Below are 12,783 nucleotides of genomic sequence, written 5' to 3' on the forward strand. Positions count from 1 at the left end.
CATTGCAGAGCTGGTTTGGACATTATGCCCCCTGCGCACCACCACCCTGGACTGTAGGGAGGAGATGTGAGGCCGGAGGTGTGGCCGTGTGTCACGTTTAGAGGGAAAAACTGCTTGTCCATGCGGAGCAGGAAAGGGCAACCTACTCCAGTATTCTTGCTTGGAACATCCCACGGACGGAGGAGCTTGGCGGGCTACAGTCCATGGGGTGGCAGAGTCAGACACCACTGAGCGACTTCAGTCTTTGTCAAGCACCGAGCAGAAAAGTGACCCCTCTATTCACTCTCAGCAGGCTGCACCCCGAGGGCGCTCCTCTGGGACTCGCAGGGGAGGGCGGGGCAGAGGAGGGGAACGCGCCCACGTTCCCGCTCAGGAGGGCACCGGGGCCTGGGACCCCCGCGGCCTGTCCGTCCTGGAGTTTGGAGAGCTCGTCCCCAAGGGCTCCGGAGTCTGCATGTCCCCTTCTCCCTCCGTCCTGTCTGAAAGCTGCAGAACGGCCTCTCCTGCTCTGTGTCCACACCGTAGGCCTGGTCCCATCGATGTTAGGAGTCTTCAATTTAGGCATCCTGGGATAGATCTAGGCTCTTTTAGGCCTAATGAAGGAGCAGCTCATGAGTGGTAAACATTTTCAGATGAAACTAGCAATCATGACGACGACTCATGATTTCCATGAGTCATAATTTTCCTGTGTCAGATCTGTTGTGGGGATTATGAAGGAGCCAACATTTAAATCTTTGCCATCTGTGTATTCGTAGCTTCAGTATTATGAATGAGCCACAGTTTTCATGATTTGGGAAGAGTTATTGATTTCATGTATCAGGTAAAGGATTTGCAATGATGATAGGCAATTAAGATTACAGTGACGGCTGGTAAACCTGTGCGTCTGCTGTACTTTACGTTTCCATAGCGAGGATCTTCGAGCATAGGACATACTGAAGGGCATCCGTGTAACCATTCTGGGTTAGGGGCACTGGTTTCCGTTCCTGAGACGTCTGGTTTGAATGCAAATGCTTCTCAAGTAACGCGGGTGATCAGCGTGACTGCTGATCCTGAGATGGATGAACCCAAAGACGAAATGTCTCCTGCTGTTTGTGGATCAGGGTGGGTGGAGTAATAGAATGGCTCCCTGAGAGGCCGTTTTGCACTGCGGGAATAAAGTCATATTCACTGCTGCAAACACACTTGTGAAGTGAATTTCTACTCATGTTGATTTAAGGGTATGGCCTGAGGAGAGTGGAAATCAGTGTAGGAAGCCTCCTAGGACAGTGAGGACTGGTCCCACGACCTTCCCGAAAGAGTCAGACACGACTGAGTGACTGAACAACCACAACAAAGGAAGTGAGCTCACCCACAGTGTGGATCATGGAGGACGATGTCCAGGGAGAACTGGCCCAGCCGATTCCTGTCAAGCCACCTCCTGTGCAAAGGAAAAGAAAGCCTGGAGCCCCTGATGCAGGGGGAGCGCGTGTAGCATTACCTCCACGAGGGACTTGCCTGGTGGCACAGTGGATATGACTGTCCGCCAGGGCAGGGGACACGGGTTCGATCCCTGATCCAGGGAGATTCCAGGGGGCGTGAAGCAGCTAACCTGTGCATCACACTACTGAGCCTGTGCTCCGGGGCCCTCGCCCTCGAACAAGAGACCCCCTCCCACCGCGGTGAGAAGCCCGAGGACCACAGCTAGAGAGCAGCTCCAGGACGGCAGGGATACGCTGTTACCCAGCATAACTTCTTCCATGGATCAGTGTTTTAGAACAATGGGTGATGAACCATTTTGACTAGTTGATCTAAATGTTAGTCACTCAGAAGTGCATTTATTCTAAAGGATCACCCTAACCAAAACTGACTTCTTAACAAAAAAATAATTTTATTTTATATTGGAGTACAGCCAACTAACAGTGGAGTGATAGGTTCAGGAGGACAGCAAAGGGACTCAGCCATACATGTGCCTGAATCCATTCTCCCCAACTCCTTTCCCATCCCGGCTGGCGCGTAGCGTTGAAGAGTTCCCTCTGCTATGCAGTAGGGCCTTGTTGGGTACCCATTTTAAACATAAGTGTGAGTAAAATTTACCTCTTGAAATTGGCTTCTTGAATGTCTGCGCTCTCTTGAATTCTTTTCCGATGACCTCCCCTAGGACATTTCTTGAGGGGAGGTGGTTTAGAGCCCCGCAGGTCTAGTGACTATTAAGGGCCCACCAGCCCAGGTTTTAAAGTTGTTGTTACAGCAAATGGCCACAAGATGACACCATTCCCACTCTTTAATTTAATTTTTGTCTTGGCGCAGAGTTGGTCGGATGTTGCGTTTGTGCCGGGTGTACGGGAACTTGATTCATTTATACTGAGACACGTATCCTTTTCTTTTCTGGTTCTTCTTCCATACAGGTTATTACAGTGTGTTCAGCAGAGTTCCCAGTGCTATTCAGTAGGTCCCTTTTGGTTATCTATTTGATATGCATTCTTGTGTATGTTTTAATACCAAACTCTTAATTTATCCCACCCCCCTAACTCTGCAGAAGGACAGATGAGTGGATAAAGAACATGGGGTGCATATATACAATGTAATATCACTCAGCCATCAAGAAGGAGGAGAATGCCTTTTCCAGCCACAGGGAAGAGGCTAGAGATGATCACGCTGAGTGAAGTAAGTGAAATGGAGAAAGACAAATATCACATGACACCACTTCTCAGGGGGGTCTCAGTTCAGTTCAGTCGCTCAGTCGTGTCTGACTTTTTCTGACCCCGTGGACTGCAGCACACCAGGCTTCCCTGCCCTTCACCAACTCCCGTAGCTTACTCAAACTCATGTCCACTGAGTCAGTGATGCCATCCAACCATCTCATCCTCTGTCGTCCCCTTCTCCTCCTGCCTTCAGTCTTTCCCAGCATCAGGGTCTTTTCCAATGAGTTGGCTCTGCATCATGTGGCCAAAGTATTGGAGTTTCAGCTTCAGCATCAGTCCTTCCAATGAATATTCAGGACTGATTTCCTTTAGGATTGACTGATTGGATCTCCTTGCAGTTCAAGGGACTCTCAAGAGTATTCTCCCAACACCACAGTTCAAAAGCATCAATTCTTCAGCACTCAGCTTTCTTTATAGTCCAACTCTCACATCCATACATGACCACTGGAAAAACCATAGCTTTGATTAGACGGACCTTTGTCAGCAAAGTAATGTCTCTGCTTTTTAATATGCTGTCTAGGTTTGTCATAGCTTTTCTTCCAAGGAGCAGTTCAGTTCAGTTCAGTTGCTCAGTCATGTCCGACTCTTTGTGACCCCATGGACTGCAGCATGCCAGGCCTGCTTGTCCATCACCAACTCCCAGAGTTTACTCAAACTCATGGCCCTTGAGTCGGTAATGCCATCCAACCACATCATCCTCTGTCATCCCCTTCTTCCAAGGAGCAAGCGTCTTTTAATCTCATGGCTGCAGTCACCATCTGCAGTGATTTTGGATCCCAAGGTGGAGTCTAAACATGGCTACAAATGAACTTTACAAACGAAAAAGAGCCTCATAGACTTAGAAAAGAAACTTATGGCTACCACAAAAGAAAGGTGGGAAGCCAGGAGAAATTAGCTGGTTCAGATTAACATATGCACACTACTATTTATAAAATAATCAAGGATCTGGTGTATAGCACAAGGAACACCACTCAACACTCTGTAATCATTTATATGGGGAAAGAACCTGAAAAAAGACATATATACATCTAAGCAAATCAAGTTGCTGTAGATCAAAAAGAAAAAAAAAAAAAACAAAAAACAACCCAGGACATTGAAAGTCATCTATAGACTGCAATTCCAAATACACTGAAAAAAGACAACCAGGCGCTGACTCTCCGTGACCCCGGAGTGTGAGCAAGCTCGGTTCCCAAGGCGTGGGGCTGGGGGCGCTGAGAGGGTGTGCCCACCCACGAGTGCCTCTGATGGCCCTGGAGGGCCTGCTCCCCCGGCTTGAGCGCACAGTGTCCAGATCGGGGCTGGCCCTCCTGCGGTGAAGCCAAGCTGCCGCACCCGCACGGGGGTGGGGCCCCGGTCTCAGGGGAGGGGCTTCCCACCTCCAGGCTCAGTTAGGGTCGCCCCACCTGTGATGCCAGCACCGACCCCACACTGCGGTTGCAGGGATGGGATGTGCTGGGGGATAAAGGGGCAGAGGGAGGAAGTCTTGAGACACAAGGCTTGGGATTTTCTTCTGGCATATTCCGCTGGAACTGACAACCCAGGCTCTGGTCGCCTGAGTAACCAGCGATGCGCCTGAGTCAGTGCTGCCACCCGGTGGCCGTTTTCCATAACGACAACTTTGACACCAGTGTGCGGCTAAGTTGCTTAATCCTATCTGACTCCTTGCGACCCCATGGACCACAGCCTGCCAGGCTCCTCTGTCCACGGGATTCTCCAGACAACAGTACTGGAGTGGGTTGCCGTGCCCTCCTCCAGGGGATCTTCTCGACCCAGGGATCGAACGCACATCTCTTACGTCTCCTGCATTGGCAGGTGGGTTCTTTACCGCTAGCCACCTGGGAAGCCCTGAAACCAGTCCGATGGGCTCTGAATATTCACGAGGGCTGCCAAGCTGGAATGGACTCCTGCCATGCTATGCTCGGAAACGTCCTAGCATAGGTCGTGAGAGCCGGTCCTGGGAACTAGATGGACACAGGGCAGGTACACGTGAGGGAAGCAGTCACACTTATTTTCCCACGGGTTTTATGTGACCCAGGGTGCCCTCCTGAGGAAATTAAGACCCAGAGAAGCGGCGAAACCTAAACACTTTTCTGTCGGGTTGAACGAAGACGGGCAGTTGTGGAGAAGGAACCGCAGATGTAGGGAGGCGACGGAAGATGAGCGTGCTGCTGAACAAAGTCTGTGTGCGGACATCTCTCCTCCACTCTCTGCCCTGACAGCAACGACATCACGCTCCTTCCAGCAGACGGAGGACATCTGCCAAGGGGGTCGGGTGGGGGAGAGCTGTCCTCTCCTGCTTCCAGGAGGAAAGAGGGGAAGGCTCCGCCCACCTCCGGCACCTGCTGTATTGAGGGACGGGGCGGGGGGGTTGTTCTGTTTTGCTGATGCTTTTTAAAGCAGCTCAGGGACTTCTTGGCTGAGAATGCGCCTTCCGAAGCAGGGGACATCCGTGGATGGGGGACTAGGCCGCAGGGCGACTGAGCCCGAGCACCGCCAGAGGGAGCCCTGAGCACCACCACGGCTGACCCCGTGCCCTGCAGAGCGCGCGCCCCCAACGGGAGAGCCCGCCTGGCGCACCCAGGCTGTCCGTAGCTCCAGGCAGCCCGCTGGCTTCTTTAGGCCCAGGTCCTTTGCCTGCGGTCTCGCTTCTGACAGGAGGCGGGCAGCTTCTTCTGACCTAATGAGGCCGAGCGGGCAGGGAACGGGTCTGTTCTCTTCTCGTGTGTTGGGAAGGTGATTCCGCTCTTGCTGGAAAGGATCTGATCTCTCCGTGAACCACCCAGCAAGATGTCCACCGAGAGGAGGATGAACAAGTCCGGGAGAAGGTTGACGGTGGCAGCCGGGGTCTCCTGAGCAGTGATCTTGGGGGAGGCACACCACACCCCCGGTCTCCGGACCCCCGTGTCTATGGCCGGTCTCGGGGGCAGGTCATTTTGAATGCGCTGGGCCACTCTGGGGCACTGTGTCCAGCCCACCAGAGCGGTGCTGTTGTGCCCACGTAAGAAGGGGTCAGCAGGGGCGGCACCGTGCAGAGAAAGGAGCAGGGCCGCGTCGCGGAGCTAAGGCACCTCTGAGACCGCGGCTCTCTGAGCTCGATGGGGTCGGAGACCAGCTGGAGGTCTGTTTGCTTGTCTGCTGGGGCCGGGGCGGGGGACTGTCATTCTCAGCACCGAGAATGTGAATGGAAGGCCCACCCTCAGCTCGCGCCTCTGACCGGGCTGCATGCACACCGCAGGCAGCCCGGCACGTGGTCAGCTCTCGGAGGCGCCCCACGCGCATGTGCGGGAGGTGGCGCGAGCCCCGCCCCTTCTTCCTTTGCTGGGGGCGGGTCTCCTGCTCGGGGGCTGTGCCCTGTGGACCAGACCCTCAGAGAGTGGTGCTCCGTGGGTACCTAGGCAGGAAAGCAAACTCAGACCCAGAGAGACTGCCTGTTCCGGAGAAAACAGCTTGTCAGCAGGGCGGTGTCTGGCTGGTCTCCCGGGGAAGGACGCTTGCAAGTGTCTCTGCACGCGGTCCTGCACACAGGCTGCACATTCAAGAACGACAGGAGCAGAGTCAAGCTTAAGGAGTCATCGTCCACGTGGGGCTCCCTGTGGCCACTCAGCTCACACTTGCGCCGTGCCGGCACCATGGGGGCCTCCATCGCCCACCCTCCTCGTCCCCCAGCCCCCCCTCCATGACAGGTGTTCCCTGGTGGATGTGAACCTGCCACATCCGCACACAGGCCCGGTCATCCAATCACGTTCCTCTAGCCCGGACATGGTCCCCACACTTCCAGGCTCTTGACCAGCCAGCCAAGGTCTCCACTGCGGTCACGGGTCAGCAAGGGTGTAACCGCAGCCCACTCCTAGACCAGCTGATGGCCTGACACGTCCCCCCAGCACGTTCCCTCATCACTGTCTTTTGGAGCCACTGGTGAGTGAGGTCCCGGAGACATTGCGTCTGCATTTCAGTAGGCACACCTACAAATTTAGCCAGTCCACCATAAACCATGGCTGCTAATAGATACTACGTGTATACCTATGGGAAGGGTTGATTTTTTAAACTGACCATCAGGTATTGCTGAAGAGCAGCTGGAACTCCCATACAATGCCGGTGGATGTTTAAAATGAGGCGCCACTTTAGAAAAAGTTTAGCAGTTTCTTGTCATCTAAACCACACACCATATGACAGTATTGCAGTCCCAGATGTTTATCTGAGAGAAATAAAAACACATTACACAAAAACCTGAAAGGGAGAGTCTTTAGTGGCTTTATCTGTGATTGCCAAAGCCTGGAAACAGTCCAAACATCCACCAAACTGTGACTGCAAAGATGCTGCGGTCCATGCACACTGAGCATCACTCGGCAGGGAAGACGAAGGAGGCACCGAGGTGCACGCGACAGGGTGATTCTCAGCAGCACGAATGGGGAAGAGGCAGGCTCAGGCGGAGACAAGCGGCGCAGCCCCACTGCCGGGACACTCTGGGGGCAGAGAACAGCTGCACGGTCGCCAGGGGCTGGAAGTGAGGCAGCGGGTTGGATCCAAGGACACACGAGTGTCCTGCCAGGCCGCGGCTCAATCACAATGGTGACTGTGCACCTGGACAAGTGCAGTGAAAGTTAGGGAATGCTACAAGAACGAGGAGGTTTTACTGTGTGTAAATTACGTCTTAATTTACAAAAGGGATAAAACACAATGAGACACCAACAAAGCCCTGCCGGGATGGCTCACACTGAAGGACTGAAGTCTCAAGTGTGGCCGAGCACGCAGCTGGTGGGAATGCACAGTGGTGCAGCCACTCTGGAGAACAGCCCAGCCGTTTCTTACGAAGTTAAACCTGCACCTTCCACACAAACCAGCCATCGCACTCTTATTGACCCAGAAACTTGCCCGTGAATTTCTGGAGCAGCTTTATTCACTGTATTCAAACGCTAAAACAACTGAAATGCTCAACAGAAATCATAGAAAGATAAACATAGGTAAATTCTAGAAAAGGCAAACCATAGTGATAGAAACCGTAGCAGTGGTCCTCCAGACCCGGGGGTGGGTGGGCCGGGAAGGTGGACGTGGACCGCACCGGGCACAGAGCAGCTCTCCAGGGACCGCTCTCCAACTCGACGGTGACGCAGCGCCACAACTGTTCACATTTGCTGAAGCTCGGTGAGCCGCATGGTAAAAGCCGTTTGTGAGTTATACGTCAACAAAGCTGACTCAGAAACTGAAAAACTAACAAATTATTCCAACAGAATGGTACGGCTTAGGCACAAGGTTAGAAAACCACCCCCAAGAAATAGGGGATGAAACCTAAATAGGGGTAGAAACCCCTGTGATTTGTCACAGAGGCGGCACTGCCCCAGGATGTGTGGGAGAGCTAGCGGGACTGGAACCCGGACACAGGTTCCTATCTGAGCACACAGGAGACCAGCATTGTGACCTCGGAGCTGGGGGAGGGGGACGACGTGAGGTTACGCAGAGTGCAGTAAAAATAGATCAGCAGAACGACACGAGAGTGGAAACAGCTGCAGGCTTATGCCCTGCCTGGATTTTGACGAGATGCCAAGGTAATTTAGAAGGCAGGGGAAACTGTTTTCCAAAAATGGTACTGAAAGAGCTGGGTATCAATGCAAAGAAATGAACCTCGACCCCTACCTCACACCATACGCAAGTATGAATTTGAGATGGACACAGACCTAAAGTTAAAAACGAGCACTATATTCTGCACAGTGAAGGAAACCATGAACAAATGAGATGGCAGCCCCTGAACAGAAGGTATTTATTTGCAGGATATTTATCTGGTAAGGGGCTAATATCCAAAATACATAAGGGATTCATTTAATTCCACAGCAAAAAAAAAAAATATTAATAACTCAATTAAAAATGGGTAGGACATTTAGAGACATTTCTCAAAAGCAGACATTGCGAATGGCCAACAGGTACACGAAAAGATTCTCAACATCATTAGTCATCTGGGGTTTCCTGCGTTAGTCATCTGGGGTCTCAGGCAGATTCTTTACCAACTGAGCTACCAGGGAAGCTCTCGTTAGTCATCAGGGAAATTCAAACCAAAACCACAATGAGATATCACCTCACTTCCGTTAGAATTGCTTTTACTAAAAAAAAAAAATGAAGCTGAGTCTCGGCCAGGGATTGGGGGAAAGTGAGCCCTCGCACTCTGTTAGAGGGAATATAAATTGTTACAGCCATTATGGGAACGCCTCAAAAAATTAAAGCTAGAACTAACTTATGGTTCAGCAATCCTATTTCTTGGTACTTGTATATCCAAAGGAACTGAAATCAGGATCGCAAAAAGATACCTGCACTCCCATGTTCATTGCGGCATTATTTAAGAAAGGAAACACCCTAAACATCTACTGAGAGAGGAGCAGATAAAGAAAATGTGGTGTATAAACATTCAAGGGGGTATTACACAGCCTTTAAAAAGGAGGAAACGCTGCCGTCTGTGACAACATGGGTGAACTTTGAGGACATCAGGCCAAGGGAAATAAGCCAGACACAGAGACAAATACTGCATGATCTCATTTATATGTGGGATTTAAAACAGTGAAGCTCATAGAAGCAAAGGATAGAAACGTTGGTTGCCAGAACCTGGAAGAGGGGAAGGGGGGGAGGTCTTATAAAAAGGAGCAAAGATGAATAAGCTTTGGAGCTAAAGCACAGCAATGTAGCCATAGTCACCAACGCTGTGTTTTATGCATGAAATTTGCTGAAAGAGCAGATCTGAAAGGCCTTCACCGCAAAGGAGAAGAAACAAAAGACGAGAAGAGAAAGGAGAGGAGGAGAGAAGCCGCAAACATGTGAGGTGACTGTAGTAATTATTTCACAGTGTAAATCTGTATCAAAGCATCAAGTTGTACACTTAATACATACAATTTTTATTTGTCAGCCATAACTCAATAAAGCTGGAGGGGGAAACCAAAACTGTAAAACTTCTAGAAAGAATCATAAGAGAATATCTTCACAACTCTGTAGTATACAATATTTCTTAAACAGGATTTTAAAAAGCACTGACCATAAAAAAAATACATTGAACATCAAAGTAATACATAACTATTTAAAATTTTTAAGTATTTTTATTTATTTATTTTGGCCACACCTTGAGGCATGTGGGATCTTAGTTCCCCAACCAGGGATCGAACCTGTGCCCCCTGCAGTGGAAGCACAGTCTTAAGCACTGGACCACCAGGGAAGCCCCTACACATAACTTTTTAATGCAGGGGAAAAAAATGTTCTAGAGATTCTCTAACCATCCTAACTTCAGAACAAAGCTTTTAATGGCTTTTGTTTGCTTGCTTTTTTGTTTTTTGACTCCCACAGGAGAAAAGGTGGGGGGAACTTAGAAGATGATTCAAAGAGGGGAAGAGAGGAGGGGAGAAAAGTCTTAGTTCAAAAAGTTCTGTCCTGTTAGAAGACTACAGTTCTTAAGTAGATAGACTTGTCAAAACTGCACTATTATGGATAAAGAAAACGTGATAGATACACAGAGACATGCAGAAAGGAATGCCATTTGGCCATGAAAAGAAGGGAATCCTGCCGTCTGTGACCAGGACAGAACTTGAGAGCACTATATTAAATGAAATAAGTCAGACAGACAAAGACAAACTTTTTATGATCTCAGTGGTCTGTGAAATCTACAAATAAACAGCAGCCACAGAAGAGATCAGACTTGGGGCTACGAGAGATTGGGGGGGGGGGGGGTTGCATTAGAGGAAGGTGATCAAAAAGTACAAATTTGCAGGCATCAGATCAGTGAGTCCTGGTAATGTGATGGACAGCAAGGTGACCATAGTAAATGCTACTGTGGAGTATATTTGAAGGCTGCTGAGAAAGTAAATCTTAAAAATTCTCATCACAAGGAAATTCTTTTCCTTTTTTTTTCTTTTTTGGTATCTGTATGAGGTGACAAATGTTAATTTATGGTGGTAATTATTTTGCAGTTTATGTAAGTAAAGTTATTATTCTGTTCACCTTAAGCTGGGGAGGGAGAGAAGAAAGAATTGAAATACATTCTTAGTAACGAAAAAGGCCAGAGAAAGAGAAGAGAAGGGAACTTCAGAGGTCTGGGTAGTCCTGGGCCCGGGGGAGAATTGGAGCTTTGGGACCAACCTGTGATGCTTAGAGACCCCGCAGGCAGCCCGGGACAGGGGGCAGGATGGGAGCTCTCTGGTTGGGGAAGAGGTTCTTCAATACCCACCTTCATCCACTGACTCAAATTGACAGTTAACTTCCAGACTCCCGGGCTTGAGACAAAAGCCTGGAAAGCTGGCTTGCAGACTCGACCCTGGCCTCACCCAGAAGCAGGTACCTGCCTCGAGGATGGGGTGCTGGGCAGCCCCCGTTCAAGGTGAACAAGGGTCATCAAACAGGGTCCCCCAGGAGGGATGCCCAGGTTCGGCCACCTCGGAAGAGCCCTCTGGGCCCCCATCCTGCAGCATTAAAGGGTTTTCTCCTTGATCTCAGGGAAATCTCTGCTCTCTGATAAACCCTCAAAGCACCTTTTCTATGAGACAAAAGTCTCCATGGACATAACACTCTCAACCCGGTCAAGATGTCACATGATTAGGAATTTCCAGCCACTTAAGGTTTCCACCCTTCTGACCAGCCGGGGACGGGAGAGAGACGCGTACTAACCAGCTTCCCTCGGTCCCTCTGACTTGACTCAGAACCTCGTAATCTGTCAACCACAATCCCAGGAAGGAGCAGACTCAGAAGGCAGTGACTGCTGACAGAGGAGTCCCAGTCACTGGCCGGTCACACCCGGGCGGAGACGCCAGCTGAGCCCGAGGTCTGGGGAAGGCCTGATTAACACCTGGCCCTGCCTCTCCTCTTGGCAATGCGTCCTTTGGGCAGGGTCGCCGCTCCAAGAGGGAACACAGAACAGACGCTGCTCCCGTCTCAGCTGGAAGCCCTGACAGAAGGGAGGAAGGTGGGGCTGGACACGGCCAGCCCCCTTGGCCTCTGTCTCCCCGAGGGCTATCAGCAGGGGCAGGTCAGCAGGGCGGAAAGGCTCCGGGAGACTCCGGGAGAGGCGGGAAGGAAGCGGGAGCCGGAGCTTGCCGGGCCCACACCTGCCTGTCTCCGCAGAGCTGATCTAGGCCCGCGCTCCGGGCGCCGCTGCCTGTGCAGGTACCTCATGGTCGTCGTGTCCCTGGTCCTCCTGGGCTCCTTCCTCCAAGAGAGGCTTGAAGAGCATCTTATGTACAGTTTACTGGTGGTGAGTCCCCCCCGGGGGAGCTCCAACCACGGGCCGGTCCTTCAGCGGGGAGTTTTCCCAGTTTCGCAGACACCCTAGCCTCACCGTGCGCGCTCTAAGGAGAAAGCTCTGGAAGGATCAGGAGAGGGTCAGAGACAGGATCACTGCTGAGCCAGCCTTGACACAAAGTCGGGGTAAAGGCGAGGAGGAAGGAAGGGCATTCACGTGCACAGGGGCTGCCAGGACCCGCCCGCCGGGAGGGCCACCCGGGGGCCACATCCCTGAGCCCCGAAGGAACCCCCCAGCAGCGGGCACCGCTGCACCTGGAACAGTCCGAGTCCCGCCCGGGCCACGCCCGGTCCTAGAGCCCACGCTGTTCTAGAAGGCCTCAGAGCAGCCCGAGCTTAGCGTGGGACGGGTGAAGGAAGGTGCTTCGGAGATGCGAATGCAGTCGGAACTGGGTGAATCAGAGCCGACCACAGGCCCAGACGCCAGCCTTCAGCGTCTGTCGCAGAGCCCAGCACGGGTGAGCCGAGTTAGGTGACTTTTGCCAGCCAGAGGGTGGAGAAGTCAGACACAGGCCAGGTGGAGGCAGGTGAGTCTCCATGCTGCATAAGCCAGGCCCTTCCTGTCGGCCTTCTGCACAAGCTGGGCCCCCCCCCCCCACCCATTTTATAGAGCCCTGTGTGTGCCCATGATGAGGGGGGTACCAGTTGGCCACATCCCGGGCTTGCCTGGCCTGGCTCGAAGGGGAAAGCCTGGGGCTGATGCTCATCTTACTCTGAGCAGGAGGAAAAGAAGAAAATACTGTGGCAACTCAACCAACAGCAAATCAGCCCCGAAATCAAGAACCGTCTGCAGGCCTTCAAGGACATGCAGAAAACCTCCCAGGGGCTCCAGCGCACCAAG

Source organism: Dama dama, chromosome 14, assembly GCF_033118175.1.
Source record: "Dama dama isolate Ldn47 chromosome 14, ASM3311817v1, whole genome shotgun sequence".
Classification (NCBI taxonomy): domain Eukaryota; kingdom Metazoa; phylum Chordata; class Mammalia; order Artiodactyla; family Cervidae; genus Dama; species Dama dama.